Below are 17,605 nucleotides of genomic sequence, written 5' to 3'. Positions count from 1 at the left end.
AAATAAGAACCATTCCCCAATTGATAAATGGTCAAAGTATGATCAAGTAGTTTTCAGAAGAAGAAACTAAAGCATTCTATAGTCCTATAAAAATGCTCTGAATCACTTTTGATTAGATAAATGAAAATGAAAATTAAAGTAACTCTGAGGTACACCCTTACATCTATCAGATTGGCTAACATGACAGAAAAGGAAAAACAATTGCTGGAAGGAATGTGGAAGAATAGGGATGCTAATGCCTTATTGGCAGAGTTGAGAACTGGCCCAACTATTCTAGAGAACAATTTGGTGCTACACCCAAAGGACTATAAAACTGTGCATACCCTTTGACCCAGCAATATCACTGCTATGTCTATATCCCAAAGAGGTCAAAGAAAAAGGAAAGGAAACTATATGTACTAAAATATTTGTCAGTTATTTTTGTGATGGTAAAGAATTGGAAATTGAAAGGATGCCCACCAATTGAGGAATGGCTAAACAAGGTGTGGTATATGATTATGATGGAACACTATTGTGCCATAAGAAATGGTGAGCAGAATTATTTCAGGAAAAAAAATGGGAAGACCTGCATGAATTGATATCATTGTATCATATCATTATATACAGTAACAGCAATATCGTAATGATGATCAACTATGATAGACTTAGCTACTCTGATCAATACAGTGATCCAAGACAATGCAAAGGTCTCATGATGAAAAATGGGCAATTACATGGCCCAATGGATAGAGTGATAAGACTTGAGTCAGGAAGACTCATCTTTTTTGAGTTCAAATCCAACCTCAGACACTTACTATCTGTGTAACCCTGGGTAAATCACTTAAAAGAGGCTTCCCTCAGTTTTCTCATCTGTAAAATGAGCTGGAGAAGGAAATGGCAAACTACTCCAGTACCTTTGCCAAGAAAACCCCATATAGAGTCATGAAGAGTCAGACACACCTGAATGACTGGACAACAGGAACAACATGATGAAAAATGTTATGTCTCCAAAGAGATAACTGGTGAGCTCTGAGTGCAAATTGAAGTATACTTTATTATTCCTACAAAATGGATAATATGGAAATATGTTTTGCATGAATTCATACGTCATATTGCCCACCTTCTCAATGAATGGGGGAGGGCCTGGAGGGAGGGTGAGAATTTGCAACTCCTTTTTTTAAAGTGTCAAAAATAATAAATTTTTTAAAAACAGAAATTTTTCCTTCTTAAAAGCTCAGATAAGGGACTATCTCATCCATGAAATCTTTCCTGACACTCAGGCTATTCTGTAGGGGCTCTCCAAGGCATTTCAGTTTGTATTGTAGTTATTCATGTAGTCTCATCCTTCTACTGCTACTATGAGTAGGACTATGACTATTACTACTACTATTAATGTACATTTATGTAGCATTTTAAGATTTATAAAACTTACTTTCCAATGATCCTATAAGATTTTTATCCCTTTTTTGTCCACGAGGAAACTAAAGTTCATAAAGGTTAAGTAATTTCTCTCTGATCATACTTGAAGCCAAAACTGGACTATAAGCTCTTTCAGGGCAAAAACTATCTTATTTTTCCTCTATTAGTCCTAGTACCTATGAGTGTGTCTTGTATATAATATCTAATAAATATAGTATATAGTATCTAATAAATGTTTGTTGGATTGAATTGAATCTATAAGGGAACTCAAAGCTCTATGACAGCTTTGAGCTGTGATACTGGAGGATTCTTGCTAAGCATTTGAGATCCTACACACCACTGGAGTAGGAACATGTCCCCACCCTGAAAGGGTAAAAGTATTGTGCCTTGTGCCTTTGCTTCTACATCCTTTAAGTTTGCAACACATGTTGTTCTTTACCCCACCCGAATCTGGAATCTGGCTTCTCTTTCCAATCAAAGACAATGCCAAAAGCTACTGGCACCCAGTGCTGAGTGGAATACACTGACCGGGATTTTTGATGTAAACATTTGCTGGGTATGATTGAAATTTGGCTCAGCCAGGCCTTTCAGATGCTGTCTCTAGCCAGCAGCCTGGAGGGATTCATATGCTGAGCTTTGCATTAAAAACAACAGTTTCCCTTCTGCTCTCCCTCTTCCCCCTTCACCAAAGTCTCCTAGCAAGTAACTGGCAGGGACAGAACCTTCAGTCATCCTGCTAAGGTTTCCAGAAACGCCATGGATGCGTGGAGGGCAGTCAGCAACCCCAGCCAGGTGGATTGTCCCTAACCCCAGGGACTATAGCAAAAGCAGAGACCTGAAGGATGCTTCTTCTCAATCTGGAAGGGACTGAGTGAACTTTGTGATCAAACAGACTGCTGCAGAACAGGGAGAGGTTTTAAGAAGGCTTCTTTGTTCCACTTTCCCCAAGCAGAGTCTGAGGAGAAAGGCCAGCGTATTGGAGTAATAAGTGTAGTAGAAGCCAGCATTTCACCTGTGACAAAGCAGGAACGAAGCGACTCACAGGGGGTCACCTGAGGATGTCCCTCACTGGTCACTGGTACTGCTGTTTTTCATCCTGTTATCTTTGCACATAGATCTTAAAGCCACGTTTGTCCCCGAATTCCCTCCTTTCCAAAGCTACTCCTTTCTCGTTTCCCCATTCTTTCTTCCCATCCCCGTCTTCCCTCCTTTCTTCTCTTAATTTTTTTCTTCTTTCCTTTCCCTTCTTTTTCTTTCTGCTCTCCCTTACCTTGCTCAGCCTGACCTTTTAAAGACTTCCAGAGTCTGGCTTCCTCTTACCATGCCAGTCTTACTTCATGGTATTCCCTTTCATGTGTTCCCCATTCCAGTTAAATTGACCTGCTAGTTGTTATTCACTGGTGACATCACCTCCCTTGCCTTCATGCCTTTACATAAGTTATCCTCCAAGTCTGGAAGACCCTTCCTCCCCATTTTAGAGCACTAGGCTCCTTTGAAACACAAAAAAGAGACCATAGCCTCCATAGGCATTTCCTGATCCTGCAATTTGCTTTAAAAAAATTTTTAGTATTTTTTCCCTATAAAAATTATTTTCTCACTTTATATTTGTTGTCTATATATTATATTCCTTTAGTAGAATGTAGCCTCCTTAAGGGAAGAAACTTTAATTTTTTATGTCTTTCTCATAATAGGCTACATTTAATCATAGAACCCTGGATTTAGAATTGTAAGGGACAAGAGGCTATCTGGCCAAGCCCCCTCCTTTGAGGCCTGGACAGTCATACAGATAGTAAATGACAGCAACAGGAGTTAAACCCAGATCCTTAGACTCTAATCCAAAGTCAATGCTCCTTCCAGTATGGCAGCATTCTGCCTAATCAGGGATTGTTAAATTGGCTTACCTTCCTCTCCCTTTATGTGTCCTTTTTTCTTTTCCTCTTTTCTTTCCCTCTTTCTTTCTTCCTCTTTTCTCTACCTCCTTTCTCTTCTCCTTTTTTCTATCCTCTCTTCTCTCTTCCCTATTCTCTCCTCCTTTTTTTTCCTCTTTCGTCTGACCATTCTCATTCTTATGTCCTTCATGACACGTGTGTGTGTGTGTGTGTGTGTGTGTGTGTGTGTGTGTGTGTGTGTGTGTGTTGGTATTACCCAGGAGCGTTAACCAGGACAACTCATAAACTGAGGTCAGAAAAACAAAGGCTCCATATACAACAAAATATCAGTGGTAGCACTTTTTGTGGTAGCAAAGAATTTAAAATCAAGCCCATAGATTGAGGAATGGGTAAACAATGTGGCACATAAATATAATAGAATATTACTGCTCTGTAAGAAATAGCAAACATGATGAATATGGAGAAGCATGGAAATACATCTAAATTAATGCAAAGTGTGATGACCAGAATAAGGAAAACATTATACACAAGGACTACCACAATGTAAACAGGAAAAACAACATCCATAAAACAACTTAATGTTGTGAAATTATGATGACCATACTTGGCCCCAAAGAAGAGACATGAGAAGACACTAAATACCTACCCACTCTTTTGCAAGGGTGGTAGGAGTGAGGGGAATCCATGAGCATGGAACATTGTGTAGAATGTTCAAGTTTTTCAGTGTCTTGATTGGTTTTGCTGAATTTTTCTCTTCTTTAAAAAAAAACCCTTTGTTATAAGGGAAGGCTGAGGTGGAGGGATAAGAACACAGGGAAAGTATAGGTAATACAACAATTATTGATAAGATCTACTTTTTTAAAAAGGCAGAAACAAAGTGAGGTCAGGTCAGTCTGGGACATGGGGCTGATCATCTGGAAGGTGACTTTAAAAAGTCACTGGGCAGAAAAAAAAATCTTTTCTCACCCCACCCCTCCCTAGTCTTTCAGGTTATGACTGTCTTGTAAAGATGGGTATAGGATGTTAAGACAAAGACAAGATGTTCTGATCTCTAACCAACTACTCTTTTTCTACACAGTTTGGTGAGCATTCTGGGAATGAATGTTGAACCTAGTTTTTTTCCTATTAATTTGCCATAATACTGGTAAAATCACTTAATATCTTTGTGGTCTCATTTTTTTTAATTCAAAAAAGAATAATGATATGTCACTAACGTTCTTTTTTTACACTTCCAGAAAATGATAGTGAGGATAAATAAAAGTAATTTCATTATCTTATTCACCTGTTTTGCCCATGTCCTTTCCCTACTCCTTAAGATGCTTCAGTTAAAATGTCATTGACCTGGGCTGGATTTAAAGCACTTGTATGTGTTGAGATTATTTATATGAGCACTTTTTAAAAGAGAAAAAGAGGAAATTTAAAATATTTAATTTCTCTGACAAAACTGAAACAAAATAGGATTCAAGGTGTACCTCAATTTACAATAATTGATACTTGATACATTGTGGACATTCCTTTCACATCTTCTCATCCAGTACACTTCTTGTCCATATTTTTCTCTTTTTTCCCTTTCTTTGTCTCCCCAACCATAACCTTTCTTCATCTTCCCTCCCTCCACACCTACGTAGGTTTCTATGACAGTAGAATAAGAAGAGATTGGAATGGAACACACAGCAGGAAAGTTTGCATTATCTCTTCAACCCAACAGCCTGACTAAATGTAATTTTGTTACTGGTGGAGATTTTGGAGTACTTTCTAAGTTCAGTGTAGACCTTTTCAGTATCTATCGTATCCACTGTGTTAACATGAAGCAATAATTGCCAAGTATTTCAAACTAACTTGTGCTAATGTAAAATAGGAGACAATGTGTGACAAATATGTCAGAATGCACCTTTGTCTCATAGTTCTGATTTTGTGTAGACATAATACAATATATAAGTACTAATTGTAAAGGGATTACAGTACCATCCCTAGGCTATTATGGGGATACTAGTGGGAAACTCAGCCAAAAAATGCATGGATACATAAATACAAACTTTCTTCTTCGTCTCCTTCTTCTTCTTCTCCTTCTCCTCCTCCTCCTCCTCCTCCTCCTCCTTCTTCTCTTCTTCTTCTTCTTCTTCTTCTTCTTCTTCTTTTCTTCTCTTCTTCTGCTTCTGCTTCTGCTTCTGCTTCTTCTGCTTCTGCTTCTGCTTCTTCTCCTCCTCCTCCTCCTTCTCCTCCTTCTTTTTCTTCTACTCTGCTACTACTACTACTAACATGACTCAAATTCATGCCATATTGAAGATTAATCAGTAACACAGTCCTCTTCCTGTAGGAAAGGTTTGATGACAGTAGGGTAGATTAACAGGACACAAACACACCAAGAGAAACATATAGAGTCAAAATCTTTGAGGGAATCTCTCTCTCTCTCTCTCTCTCTCTCTCTCTCTCTCTCTCTCTCTCTCTCTCTTGTTTCCTTAAATTACCCAAAGAAGGGAAGAATCAATATAATACAACTTTCTCTTATTTTATTCAGAAAAAGTTTTTTCATCATACAATCATTATTTACTTCACTGGAGGATTCTCCACCATGTAACTTAATTTAAAATTTTAAGTTTTGCTAACACATTTAAAATATAACTTGACTAGAATTCAATTAATCCTCTTAAACAACATTTCTATGATACCTTAATAGTAATATTTCCCAGTGGTAAGATAACAATAAAATCAATATTCTTTCCTATATAACTGAGTTTCATAGAACACCACCACCTCAGAATAAACAAAGTTGGAAAAAAATTTAAAAAGAACACTGGAAAGATCAATAGTGAATTAAAATAGGCTGCAGCACATTATTGATAAATATTGTCATCAGATATTATATAAATTACCATTAAAGAGACATTTAATCAGAAAAGGAGGGGGCTGAGTCATGGGGTAACAATAGGAGACCACTGAGAATCTGAGACCTACTGTTAGCACTATATGTAGCCTATGGTTGTGGTGGAGTTGAAGATGGCTGGATGTATCAGCACTGAAGTGGTGAACAGTGACATGTCCCTCACAACTGCATGGTCTTTCAAAGCCATTGTACCATATTCAGGTGTGTTATCAGGATCAGTTAAGGATTAAGTCCTGTTACCAAGACTGGTAGGTTTCATTAGGCTAGCACTTTTTGGTTTGGATTGTCCTCAGAGTGAGAATAGGGCACAGGTGAGCTTCCAAACAGTATTAGAAGAACACAACTGCATTGTCAGTGTTCCCTAAGGGGAGGTACCTCTAATGTGGTCATTTCTTTGTATCTCTTCCCCAGCATGACAACCTGTAGGGCAACAGGACAGGGAGAGTATGTATGGCCACTTCTCTTTTCTAAGTGTCTGGAGTCTTGTGTACTCACTATTCCTGAAAAGGAACATAGTATCATAGAATTAGACCTGGAAGTTATTTTAAAGGCCATGTAATTCACTGACTGGCTGATTGACTGACTCTCTTGTCTTACCAAATGAGGAAAATGGAGCTCAAAAAGGCTATGATTTGCCAAAGTTTGCACACATACTGAGTAGCAGGTTTCCCAACTCCATTTGTTCTAATGGGAACCAAGCCTGTGATGAGAAAGTCTTTTATATTTTCATCTGAATGTCTAGCGCTTATTTTGATACTTGAACCTCATCATACCTAAAAGAGTTAACATGTCATTGAAGCCTTAAATGAATGAGATGTTCTGACAATGAGAGGTCTTCCTGCTCTTGATGAGTTCAAATCACCAGACCCCAGATGAGCTACAACCTAGGCTATTAAAAAAATTGGTTAATGCAGCTGTTTGGTGAACTCAAGATCATGGAAAATAGGATCTGTGCCATAGGACTAGAGAAGAATAAATGTCCTGACTTTTTTTTTTAATGAAAGAGAATAGCATCAGCCAGTGACTTTGACTTTGATTTCTGAAAAAAAAATCTGGAATGATTTTATTGATATTACTTTTTTAAAAACAAATTTTATTGATGTTACATCCATTCTATTTCCCTATGTATCTCTACCTCTGTAGAGATCCATCCTTTATAACAAAATAAGAAAGGGGAAATGAAAGAGTTAAGTAAAATTAACCACCACATCATAAAAATCTAACATTTTATGCAATGTTTCATATACGTAGTCATCCTCTGTCAAAACCTAAGGAGAGGAAATTGTCTTTTCCTTGAGATCAAACCTGGTCACTACAATTTCACAATATTCAGTTTAATTGTTTCGGTATTCTTGTTTTTTATTTACTTTGTTGTAGCCATTGTATATATTGCTTTCCTATTTCTTCTTACTTATTTTGCAACAGTTCATACAAATCTTGCCATGCTTCTTTGTATTTATAGTATTAATATTTACTTGTAGCACGGTAATAATCCATTAAATAAGTGCATTATAACTTGCTTAGCCATTTTATAATTAATGGGAATCTATTTTGTTTTTAGTAATTTGATACTACAAAAAACTGTTATAGATGTTTTAGTATATACATATATATGTGTGTATGTACGTATATGTGGAGCCTTTCTAGAATGTATTACTAAAGAAATAATTTTATATAGATATAGATATGTAGATATGTGATACACACACATATATGTATGTACATATTTAAAAGAATGTAATAAATATCAAAAGCCACATTTTTTCATTAAGAATAGTCCATTCCAGGGGCAGCTAGGTGATGCAGTAGATAGAGCTCTGGCCTTGGAGTCAAGAGGACCTGAGTTCAAATCCGGCCTCAGACACATGACACTTACTAACTGTGTGACCCTAGGCAGGTCACTTAACCCCAACTGCCTAAGCAAAAAAAAAAAAATGGTCCATTCCAAAGTAATCATTTCCTTTTTGGTAAGGAATACTTTTCTTATAGATACAATGAATGCTATATAGACAGTATGTATCCAGATTTCAGCAAAACATTTGATAAAGTCTTTTATACTATCACTGTGGACAAGATGGGGTGATATAGGAATAGAGTCAGATGTATTTAAAATTAGTGAACCAATGAATCCAAAAAGTAGTAATAAATGGGTCAATGTTGATTTGGAGAAGGTTCTGTTGAAGCAACCCAGGGTCCTGCCTTTTGTCTGGTATAATTTAATCTTTTTTTTTTTAATCAGTGACCTGGGTGAAAGTTTGCAAGATTTTCAGATGCAGTCAAGCTAGGAGGACTAGCTAACATATTGGGTGTTCATCTCAAAAGGCTAGGATAATAGACCAAGTCTAATAAAATGAAATTTAATTGGAATTGGTATTTTACAGTCAAGGTGTTTTTTTTTTAATCATCTTCAGAGTTACATGTTCTCAGGGGAAAAATCTGGGGGTTTTAATCGACTACAAACTCAAAATGAGTCAACAGTGAGTCATGACAAACAAAAATGCTGATGCTACCCTGGAGGCATAATGTCCAGAATAAGGGAGTGATAGATTCTCTACCCTAGTCAGGCAAAATCTGGAATAGTGTATTCAGTTTTAGGTACCATGATTGAGAACGGCATTGACGAGCTGGAGTGGGTCCAGAGGAAGGTGATCAGGATGGTGAGGGAACTGGTTTTCATGCCACATGTAGAGAGATAGACAGAACTGGGGATGTTTAGCTTGGAGAAAAGAAGACCAAAGGGAGATATTTCCATTGTCCTCTAATATATTAAAGGATGTCATTTAGAATAAGAACTAGATGGTCTTGAAGGAGATTAGGAATTCCACAGAGTTAGAGAGAGGGTCTGGCTTGAAGCTAAAGAATAGCTACTCAGGAAAAGGAACCTAAAAATGTGCAGCGTTCAGATGAACACTCAATTCACGTTTCAAACCCAAATATCTCAGAAATGAAAGAAGATTTTTTTTTATCATTTCAATCTTGGCACTAAAACTCATGATTCATAGGCCGTGTTTGGAGATATAAAGTTTGTACGTGTTAGAGGAAGTCCTGCCTGGATGAAAGTCTTCATTAGCTATGTAGGTGAAGAGCTGGCACTTACACAACCTGGCACGTACAATCCTAACATTTGTGAAGGAATTGACTGCTATGCCATGTATAATATTGGCCTTGTGTTATCAGTTAGCCATGAAAGAGGAGTTCCTTCCATTGGAATCATGTTATATGAACTCCTCAAGTTATTGTATTGTGCCAAGTGTTCTGAAGTTGTCATCATTCACATTGGCACATGTGGTGGAATAGGTCTAGAGCCTGGGTCAGTGATGCTAACTAGAAAAGCTACAGATTCTTGCTTCAAACTTGACTTTGAGCAAATTGTTTTGGGGAAAACACAGAGTGTGAAGTACAGAGCTCAGGGATGACCTAAATCAGAATTAATGGCATGTGCCAAGGAGATAAATGAGTTTAATACTGTTATGGGAAATACAATGTGTACTTTAGGGTTCTATGAAGGTCAAGCTCAGCTGGATGGTGCTTTCTGCTCATATACTGACAGGGATAAGCAGAGTATTTGCAGGCAACTTATAATGCAGGAATCAGAAACATTGAGATGGGATCTTCTATCTTTGCAGCCATGTGTGGTGCAGCAACACATGGCATCAAACCTGCTGTTGGGTGTGTGTTACTCTTCTAAATGTCTCAGGGAAGATCAGATTAGCAGCTCCCATGAGGTGCTTGTCGAGTATCAAAAGAGACCACAGAAGTCAGTAGGACACTTCATCAAGAAACATCTGGGAGAGAAGGCATGAAAATCTTGGTTGTTGGTTGTTTTTTTTAATTTTAAGAAAATCCTGTAATTGTTTGCAATCAAAATAATAGATCCCAGTTGTATTCTTTCTAACATTTTGTAAACCAAAATATCAAATAAAAGTGACTTGTTCTTATTTAAAAAAATAAAAAGTAGACTTGTTCTAATTGCCCCAAAGAACAAAACTAGGAGAAACTGTTATAAGCTGCAAGTATACAGTTTTAGCTGAATATTTTCCTAACAATGAAAGATGTTTAAAAGCGGTCTCAGAATAGAAATGCTGAAGAAAATGAGGTATGAAGAGTCATGTGCCTTCAGTGGCTTATTGGTTCACTTTGAGGTCAATTGCCCACAGGATGAACAATATATGTGTTTTGAAATGATTTTATTGATATCATTTTTGTAGGTATGCAATCTAAATTTCCTTCTTTATCTGTGCTATCCTCAATGATCCATCCCATATGTCAAAGATTTGCTTTTTAAGAAAAAAATAAAAATAGAAAAAATTGGCCAAACCAATCTATAAAACAACAAAATCTGACAATACCTGCAATGTTCCATATCCATTGACACCCTCTTCACCCTTGTAAAAGAGTGGTAGGAGGTGTTTTCTCATTTTTTTTCCCTTGGGGCCATGCATGTTCTTTGTTATTTTGCAATATTTATTTTGGATATTGCCTTTTCTGTTTATGTCATTGTAGTCATTATTTATATTATTTTCCTGGCTCTGCTTATTTCATTTTGCATTAAGCCATAAAAGACTTTCCATTCTTTCTATATGCATCATATTTGCCATTTCTTACAACTCAGTAAAATTCCATCACATCCACATACCACAATTTGTTTAGCCATTCCTTGGAAAATGGACATCAGTTGTTTTTCAGTTCTTTGCCACCACAAAAGAGAAACAGTATACATGTTAATAAAAAATCATTAACCAATTTATAAACGGTATTGACATGTTTCTTGAACTTAGGTCCTACTCTGATGCTTTATCATGGCATGGAGGTGACACGAGGTTCTTGGATGTTTTACCAATCAAAGTGCCAGCTATAGCAGATCCTATCACATAGAAAAAAAATTGAGTATAAGCTGAACAGTATGCCTATAATATCAAGCAGTAGCCTAGTTAGTTATCCATCAGCAAGAGTCATTCTCATTTACCAGGTCATGAATTTCCTTGGCTTGCAGAAACTCATGAAAACCATCTACTAAGTTTTAGAAGGGCTATCTTGAGTAAAGAAAATGTTCACATGGATAAAGCTTGGATCTTTTTAAGTATTAGAGTAATCTGACATACCTATACAATATCCTCAAACTCCCTCTTTATAAAATCTTTGCAAAAATACTCTAAATGCATATCTAAGGTGTCCTTAATGAGAAGGAAATAGGCAGGTCTCTGCAAATATTTTGCAGCAGATATAGAAAGTATAGATCTCATCACACTTACTCTCTGTTGACTATCTTTGAAAATTATTTTGTTTCCTAGAGCAAAATCATATGTTAAAATGATACAAGATTAGAAGTGTTCATAGAATGATTTTATATGTATATACATATTTGTGTCTAATGGTAGCTATCTCTAGGGCAAGGAGGAAGAAAAAAAGGAAAAATAAAGTTACATGATCACTTTATTATATTTTAAAAGGAATAGCAAGTTGTATATAATAGATTTCCTGTACAATCTTTTTTTTTTATTATTATTCTACTATGTTATGGAAATGCTTGTTTTATTTCTTAAGTTCAGGATAAAATAAATTTAAAAAAATTATAAATCCTTAAAAGGTAAAAGAGATAAGTTGGTCCAGCAACTTTTCTGATTATTAATGCTGTGAGGCATGAACCAGGGAGACTCAGGCTTCCAAAATATGTTTGCCACACAGAGTGCAAATTGAAGTGGGATTTCCTATAGATGGTAAGCATCCTCCGGATGCTCTTACTTGCAGATAACATTTTGTTGATTGCATAAATTTCCAGAACATTACAGTTACCTCTTAATGAGATCCAAAAATATTTAAAAGTGTTCAATTTAATTATCCATGCAGGAAAAAACCAAATGGATGAAGGCTTATTGTCTAGACATTGATATCATATAACATTGAATGGATGCTTCATAGAGCCAATCTGTGAAGCTTACTGTTGTTCAGTCATTTCAGTCATGTCTTAGTGACCCCAATTGGGGTTTTCTTAGCAAAGATACTGGAGTGACTTGCTATTTCCTTCTCTAGTTCATTTTACAGAATAGGAAACTGAGACAAACAGGGTTAAATGACTTGCCCTGAGCCACATAGCTAGTAAATATCCAAGGTTGGACTTGAACTCAAGAAGATGAGTCTTTCTGACTCCAGATTCAGCATTATATCTACTGTACCACTTAGCTGCCCCAATCTGTGAAGCTATATAACTGGAAATGACAACATGGATGGACAATGGTCTGGCCCCACAATTAACTAAGAGAAGAACAGGTTGCTAAGGAATTTGGAAAATTTTGCAGGGCTTTTAATGACATTATGCTTATCCTTAAAATAAATGTTCATCTTTTTAATATCATATTCTTCTAGTGATACTATATGGTTTTGAGTCAGAGAATAGCACAGTTTCCAAGGAATTAAAGCTGAGAGTCACCCAAAAGGCAAAGGAGAGATGCATAGTGGGCTGGAATAAGTTGTATGTGGAAGTAGTTATGATATGACAGAGAATCTCTTATTTTCCACTTACTAACTATATGACCCTGTGCAAGTCTCTTAATCTCCATGAGCTGGAATATGTTGGTAACATATTACCAACTGAGAATTATGTAAGGGAGGTTGTGTAAAGGATTACAGGGAGAAACTGTTTACCAGAACAAAAATAAAAGTGATCTGGTCATGGTATGAGTGTGAGGGTAAGGAATAACCTAGTGGACAATGTGTGTCCTCTGGGTATCTATGAAATTTTAGGAGAATTACAGTAGAGGAAGGCCCCCAGAAGATTGGGTAAAGTCCCTGTGGAGATTTAGCAGGTAAATATGGGCAGGAGTCATACAGGATGAGAAGGCATGGATGGGATGCATTCTGAATGATCTCAGGGGCTACTCAAATGGATGAAATTACTAATCCATTAAAGTACTAAAGTAAAGTCCAAATGCGATAAGGTGGCACCAGTGAATAGAGCACTAGGCTTAAAACCAGAAAGACTCATTTTCCTGAGTTCAAACCCAGTCTCAGACACTTACTAGCTGTGGGACCCTGGGTAAGTCACTTAACTCTGCTTACCTCAGTTTCCTCATCTGTAAAATGAGCTGAAGGAGGAAAAATGGTAAACCACTCCAGTAGCTATGCCAAGGAAAACCCCGATGGGGTCACAGAAAGTCAGACATGACTGAAAAATGACAACAGCAATAACTGTATATTTATCAGGAATGCATTAAAAAATATAGCCCTGCTCAGAATGTCAGAAAAGTGACATCATGTAGCAATGGGAGAACAATAGACTTGAAATCAGGAGATGGCAGTTTGAATGGAATTCTATTATCTTAGGAATGTGACTCAGAAAAAGTCACTTAATTTCTCTAAGCCTCAGTTTCCTCATCTGTAAAATAGAGGTAATAATGTGTTCACTATTTAAATCACAAGATTGAGAGGGAAATGATGTTTAAAGTGTGAAACACCATACAAAAATGAATTTGCTATTTCACAGAATCTCACGATTGGAAGGGGCCTTGAAAATTCAACTCATAAGTGCTTAACATTTTCTTCTTGACTGCAGAGAACCTAACAGCCCGTGGGATATAGATGACACTTACTAAATCACAGCCAAGTAGAACTCAGTATAACCCAGGTGGCTTCAACTTCTTTCTCAGTCCAGACTATTTTACCTGCTGAGACAGAAGGTCTACTGTTAATAAGACTTTTTGTTCTGTTCATTTTTCTTGCCAAACTCCAGGTGAGAAGTGTTGTAATTACCCTGAAGTTGCCTTCGTCCAAATCAACAGGGAAAGCACATTCTGTAGCCATATTCTAGGAGGTTGTTTACTGAGCCCCCAGGGTGTTGTCCTTGGGGAGGTCATTGGTTTTCAGTAGGTCTGTGAATGGCTTGGATTCCTCTTTCTATGTACTCTCATCACCATGAGAATTAACCTGACCCTCAAGCAAATGAATAAGCAAGAAAAGTTTGTTATACAACCTATGTGGAAGTAGCTGTGATATGACAGAGAATCTCATATCTACCCCTTACTAGCTATGAGACCCTGGGCAAGTCTTTTAACTTCTGTGAGCCTCAGTTTTCTCATCCATAAAATTTGGCGGAGAGCAATCATTTCTGCATTCTAGAACTCACAGAGTTGTAAAGAAAGTGCTAAGAAAAGAAAGAGAGAAGAAGGAAGGGAAGAAGGAAGGAAAGAGGGAGGGAAGGAAAGAAAGAGGCAAAGAGGGAGGAAAAAAGGAAGGAAGGAAGGAAAGAAGGAAGGGAAGAAGGAAATAAGCATTTATTAAGCACCGACTATGTGCCAGGCACTGGACTGAGCACTTTACAAATACCATCTTATTTGATCCTCACAACAACACTGGGAAGTAGGTACTGTCTCCATTTTACAGCTGAAAACTGAAGCAGTCAGAGGTTAAATGAGTTGCTACTTGAAAAATATATTTTAAAAAATAAGAAGGGTAGATAGGTAGATAGGACAGAATGATAGAATAGTACGGGCACTGAATTTGGAATAAGAAGGCTTCAGTTCAAATCTTGACTCAGTCACTACATATATGACCTTGCCTCTGACTTAGTTTTCTCATCTAAAGGAAGTTAACTAGATCAGAAGCATGAAACATACAGCCTGAACCAGATAAAAATGTAATTGGCAAATATTTTGGGGGGGAGAAACAATTGTACTTTTAATAGTATTATATTTATTTATTATGTGAGACAATTGGGGTTGACTTGCCCAGAGTCACACAGCTAGTGAGTGTTGTGTGTCTCTGAAGCTGGATTTGAACTCAGGTCCTCCTGACTCCAGGGCCAGTGCTCTAAGCACTGTGCCACCTAGCTGCCCCTAGTATTTTATTTTTTTCCCCAATTACATGTCAAGACAATTTTAGCATTCATTTTTTATAAGATTTTGAGTTCCAAATTTCTCTCCCTCCTCTTCCTCCGTCCCCTTCCCTCTTCCTAAATGGTAGACAATTTGATACAGGTTATACATGTGCTATCATGTAAGACATATTTCCATATTAGTCATAGTTGTGAAAGAAGAAACATATCAAAAGGGAAAAAAACATGAAAAAGAATAAAGTAAGTGAAAAAAGTATGTTTCGATCTGCATTCAGAGTCCATCAGTTCTTTAGTTGGATATCTATAGCATTTTCCTTTGTGATCCTTTGTACTTGTCTTGGATCATTGTGTCACTAAGAGCTAAGTTATTCATAGTTGATTATCACAAAAAGTTGCTAATACTATGTACAATGTTTTCCTGGTTCTGCTCATTCTACTTTGCATCAGTTCTCACAAGTCTTTCCAGGTTTTTCTGAAATGTGCGTGTTCATCATTTCTTATTGCACAATAGTATTCCATTATATTCATATTCTACCACTTATTCAGCCATTGACCAATTGATGGGAATTTCCAATATTTTGCCACCATGAAAAAGGCTTCTATAAATATTTTTGCACATGCAGGTCCTTTTCCCTTTTTATCTCTTTTGGATAAAAACCTAGTAGTGGTATTGCTGGATCAAAGGGTATGCACAGTTTTATAACTCTTTGGGCATAGTTCCAAATTGCCCTCCAGAATGGTTGGATCAGTTAGTTCACTACTCCACCAATAATGTATTAGAGTCCCAATTTTCCCACATTCTCACCAACATTTATTGTTTTCCTTTTTTGTCATATTAGCTAATATGATAGGTATGAAGTGGTACCTCAGAGTTGTTCTTATTTGTATTTCTCTAATCAAAAGTGATTTAGAGCACTTCTTCCTATGCCTATAGATAGCTTTGATTTCTTCATCTGAAAACTGCCTGTTCATAGCCTTTGACCCTTTATCAATTGGGGAATGGCTTGTATTCTTACAAATTTGATTCAGTTTTCTATATATTTGAGAAACAGGGCCTTTATCAGAGACACTTGCTGTAAAGATTGTTTCCCAGCTTTCTATTTTCCTTCTAATCTTGGTTGCACTGGTTTTGTTTGTGTCAAAGGTTTTTTTTAGTTTAATATAATCAAAATTAACTATTTTGCATTTCATAATGCTCTTTATTTCTTGTTTGGTTATGAACCTGTAACCCACTTAACTTCTTTAAGAATTTGGATGCTATACCACTTGGTGCATATATGTTTAGAATTGATATTACTTTGTTGTCCATGGTACCTTTTAGGAAGATGTAGTTTCCTTTCTTACCTCTTTTAATTAGGTCTATTTTTGTTTTTGCTTTGTCTGAGATCAGGATTGCTACCTTTGCTTTTTTTTTTTACTTCAGCTGAAGCATAATATATTCTGCTCCAGCCCCCTACCCTTATTTACTCTGTGTGTTTCTCAGCTTCAAGTGTGTTTCTTGTAAACAACATATTGTAGGATTCTGGTTTTTGATTCACTCTGTTATTAGCCTCTGTTTTATGAGAGAATTCATCCCATTCACATTCACAATTATGATTACTAATTGTGTATTTTCCTCCATTCTATTTTTCTTCCTGTTTGTCCTCTCTCTGCCTTCACTGTCCCTCCTCAACAGTCTTTTGCTTCTGTCTACCACCTCCCCCAATGTGCCATCCCTTCTGTCAGCCCTGCCCCTCTACTTAATTTCCTCCCCTCCTACTTTCCTGTCAGGTATGATAGATTTCTATATTCAACTGTTTGTGTATATTATTCCCTCTTTGAGCCAATACTGAAGAGAGTAGGATTCAAGCAATGGCCATCACCCATCTTCCCATCTTTCCTTCCACTATAATAGGTTTTTCATGCCGCTTCATGTGAAATAATTTACCCCATTCTATCTCTCCCTTCCTTCTGCATCCAGTGGGCTCATCTTTCTTATCCTTTAATTATTTTTTATGTCATTCCTCAAATTAACCTTATACCCATACCCTCTGTCTATGCATACTCCTTCTAGCTATACTATTAGTGGCACATTATTTTTAGGAATTACAAGTATCATCTTCTCATACAGAGATATAAATAATACAGCTTCATTGAATCCCTTATGTTTTCTTTTCCCTTTTAACCTTTTTAGGCTTCTTTTGAATCTTGATATTGGAGATCAAATTTTTTTGTACAATTCTGTCTTCTAATGAAAGTTTGAAATACTTCTACTTCATTGAATGACCATTTTCTCCCCACAAAGTATTATGCTTAATTTCACTGGTTAGGTGATTCTCAGTTGTAGTTTCATCTCCTTTGCCTTCTAGAATATCATGTTCCATGACCTCTGCTCTTTAATGTAGAAGCTGCTAAGTCCTGTATAATGCCACAGGTTTTTTGCCATTATTGTCCTCTTCCTTATCACCATAATAACTTTCTATGATGGATTTTTGTTGTTGTTGTTGTTTTCTCATCTTTTTTAGCCTTTTCCCTTTCTTTTAGACTTGAGCTCTGCTCCCCAGGGTGGAAGGGGCACTGCCTCAGGCTTCTTGTGCCAGAAGCTGCAGGCCTGGGCTGCTTACCTGG

At 36.9% G+C, this 17,605-nt stretch overlaps 1 pseudogene; it reads left to right on the top strand.

Moving 5' to 3' along the window:
• Positions 1 to 8,771: 8,771 nt before the first annotated feature.
• Positions 8,772 to 9,974, top strand: LOC110213549 (uridine phosphorylase 1 pseudogene; annotated as a pseudogene).
• The last annotated feature ends 7,631 nt before the right edge of the window (positions 9,975 to 17,605 follow it).

Source organism: Phascolarctos cinereus, unplaced genomic scaffold (assembly GCF_003287225.1).
Source record: "Phascolarctos cinereus isolate Bilbo 61053 unplaced genomic scaffold, phaCin_HiC Scaffold_5;HRSCAF=322, whole genome shotgun sequence".
Classification (NCBI taxonomy): domain Eukaryota; kingdom Metazoa; phylum Chordata; class Mammalia; order Diprotodontia; family Phascolarctidae; genus Phascolarctos; species Phascolarctos cinereus.
Note: the sequence above shows the minus strand (reverse complement) of the source record. Positions and strands in the feature narration are given on the sequence as shown.